Raw genomic sequence first — 3,676 nt, forward strand, 5'->3', positions numbered from 1 at the left:
AGCCTTAGATCAGAAGGAGTTAAGTAGGGACCTCAGTTCATCTTTGGTCTCTTAAACTAGGTTTGGGTTCAGGCTGTTTGTCAAGCTGAAGAGAGGTCTCACACTAGATCACTCAAAAGACATGGTCAGTGCAAATGCTGTAAAGAAATTGGCAGTTCCTGATGGGGCAATTAAAAAAAAAATTTGTCCTTTGTGTTTGAAAGGTTAAAGATCAGACTAAACATTGTCTACTGCTTTGAAGAACTGCCTCTGAGCAGGAACACAGAGGTAACCCACCAACTGTATTGTGCTGCACACTGTCATACTGCTGGGACTGAGCAGGTACTGTCCATGAGGCTGGCTCTTTGCAGGTGACCAGTCCAAATCACTGCTTTGCAGATAAAATTTTCAGAAATGCAGAGGAAGGGGGAGGCTGGAGCAGCCTGGAGCTTCCCATTCTAGCACTTCAAGCACTTGAGTTTGTTAGTTGTTCTGTGCTGATTTTAGACCCCAAAAAAAAGGAGTTGATTCATCATTACGTGTTTACGTGTCTTTAATGCTTTTTGAAGAGCTTATTTACAGATGTGTCAGCTTGATGTTGCTAATTTATCGTACATAGGATTTGATTAAAATACCCAGGAATTCAGTTAGAAAACTAGTCTTCCTCTCATGCATACTTTCTCTCTGTCTGGTCGTGGTTTGTTTATTTTGCACTGTTCTTTTGAGTTTGCAGGTCAAGCCACAGGCTGGGGCTACCTTTCTGGAGTTTAGATGTTGAAAAGCTCTTTGATAAACGATGTGAGAAGGACTCTACAAATATTTTCAAGTATCCTGAACGACAGATGGTTTTGAAAAAAATGTAACATTAAGGATCATAAGTAGAGTTGAGTCCAGAATTTGTTCTCCCCAAGAAGAGGGTATATAGCATGTGACAGACGGGTTCCTTAATGTCATAGCTTTATCATGCTTGATGTGATGTGGAGGTAGTTGAAATACCTCTGTAATGTGCTACTGATAACAACGTGTGTAGTCTGTATATATTTATTTACATCTTAACCTTTTTGAAAACATCAGTTGACAGTATTCTGTATGGTTTTATTTCACAGACTGTAAAAGGTTACAGTTCTAGCTTCTTTACTTGGCTAAGAAAATTTTTTTGTTTTTCTTAGCTGTCACAGGACATCATGCTTGGGTGGCTTATAATAATTATCTATTATCTATATATATCATTACAACTGCTGAATTCCTCTCCTTTTAGATGCTAAGAATCTCACTTGATTCTAGTCAGGCTTCAGTTTATATTCATGGTCAGAGTATACCTTTTCCAACCAGGGTACATTTCTTTTTCTGTGGGTTTTTTTAAAGAACTTTAAAAAGGAATATTTTACTCAGCTGGTGAGTGGGTGATTCTAACTTAGTGTTTCATTAGTGTATTATGTTTTTATTTCCTCTGCTGAATTCTAGAACTGGAGTTGCAGAGAAGTTCATCCAAGATTCTCTGTCTTTTACTGGACGATTAAGCCCCTAATAAACTTAGGTAATGTATTTCTAATTTGGATCCAAGTTCATTTATTTTACCATTGAAAGGAAGAATTCACAAGAGAGTCTCAGGTTTATGTAAGTGTTTTTTTCTAAGATTTCCTTAGCTAAGGAGTCCCTGACCACCACATATGGCTCAAGAGTCTTTCCAAACCTAGTGACCTCAGGTGATTCAAAAAAACTCAATTCCAGAGCCTGGAATCCCAATGGGTCTCCACTGGTCCTCCATGATGCCACGCTAAGCCACACCTTTTCCCCTAGTTCAGTATCTGTAAAACAAATGTAATCTAAGCAAAGATTAGATTAATCTTGATCCCACTGCCAACTTAATTCCACCTAATCTGCCAGTGTCTGCTTGGAAGAGTGAAGACGGTTGTCTAATTTGTCTTGCAAATACTGTATTCTGGAAACTTTCTGTTTCCTGTAATTACATGATACCAAATGGGCAAGCAGAGGTGATTGATTGTACAGAACTGTAATGCAAGACTTCTCCTCAAGCCTATTTAAAAAAATCCTGGTGTTGCTACTCATGTAGTCAGCTTCCATTTTAAGATGATACAGTATTTATGAATTAAATTAATAATTACATTAATCTATCCATGCTAAATTTGTAATGAGAACTTTAAAGTTTTAAATTCTTTCCCAGTGCAATCCAAAATGCAGCTGTGGGTTTCTCACAGTGAGGACTGAACAAACAGAAAGGTCCTAGTGAAAACAATAACCACGTCATGATGCACTGTATCTTCCTATTTTGCATAGTAGTTTTTGTAAATATCTAAGGATTTTATCTACAGTTTATAAATAACTTTTGTACAACAACAGCTGCAGCAGAGCGGCTCAGATTATGCAACTGCTTTAAAAGAGACTGGACTAAACTAGCCCAGTTGTAATCAGGTTGAAAATTTGTTACCTGGGAGTTGAGAAATGAGCCTGAAAAAGGCAGGAAATTGCTTCATAGGGGTAACTGAGATCCAGATAGTCAGGAGGAGAGTAGCAGCAGGCGGGAGTTCTGCCTGAGAGAGGACTGTGGTATTGAACATTACATTGGCAGTGATGCGAGCTGAAGGCAGCAGCAGCAGGGTCTGCAGTTCATCAGTTCTGACATCCAGTAGGTGTCATTGCAGCCAACTGGGATTATCAGTCACGGAAGGCAAGGATGATTTGTCAGGGTGCAGGGTGGGAGGGGGGAAACCCAAGTCAAAGTACATGATTTCAAAGCTGTAAATCTACGAGCACTTTCAGAAAAGGATGCCCCTACTTATATTTAGATTTCTTCAAATACAAAAACTGTGATTTCTCATCACCAGTCTCATGGTTTTGGAGACATCTGTGTTTAGCTTACTGCAGATTTAAAAAAGAAGTACAAAAGGCGTAAAATTTTCAATCCCTCCCTATGAATTTGCTTTGATTAAAAATGAGCATGCTGTGTGTGTAAAGGAAAGGTACAGTCTACCTAAATTAGAGATTTGATGAATTATTATCAGAAAGGCTATTTTAATCTGTAGTGGTTGATCTACAAATGGCAAATATTGCCTTGAAGAAAGTCATTTATCATGAGTCATAAAACTAGAATGGTAATGCTACATTCAGAATCATGGTTTTATCTTAAAGGGACTTTATTTTATGATTTGGCTTACTACAGAAGCTGTTAGACTACTCGCAGAAGTGTAAACTGTATCTTCATATGTAGTGCTGGTGACAATGACATAAAACCATATTTAAAGAGAAATAATTGAGACTTCAGGTTGCAAAGTTATATACACAAAATTATGTTTTGGACACAATATTTTTTTCTCTTGTGACAACTCCTGGGTTCACACAATGATGTCTGTGGTGTTTCTAAATCAATCGCAGTAGCAGTTATTACATTATGTGTAAGAATTTGTCCTATTCCTTTAGAAAGTTCCTCAAACATCTTGAGAAGCTATCTTATAACTAAAAACTAGGAAGCAGTTTATACATATGACTTCAACATCATTTTTTAAAATCCAAATTATTCCTAGATAGACAGTCTTCATCCAGACAGGATTTACCCAGGTTAGCTTCAAAGGATCAACTTCTCTGTGTGTTATTCAAAGGACTGTATGACTAAAGCTCAAATTAGATGTTTGGGAAGGCAATGTATTGCACGCATGCGTGCGCAACCCCCCCCCCCCCC

The sequence above is a fragment of the Athene cunicularia genome (assembly GCF_003259725.1).
Source record: "Athene cunicularia isolate RWA chromosome 5 unlocalized genomic scaffold, athCun1 chr5_part3, whole genome shotgun sequence".
Lineage (NCBI taxonomy): Eukaryota > Metazoa > Chordata > Aves > Strigiformes > Strigidae > Athene > Athene cunicularia.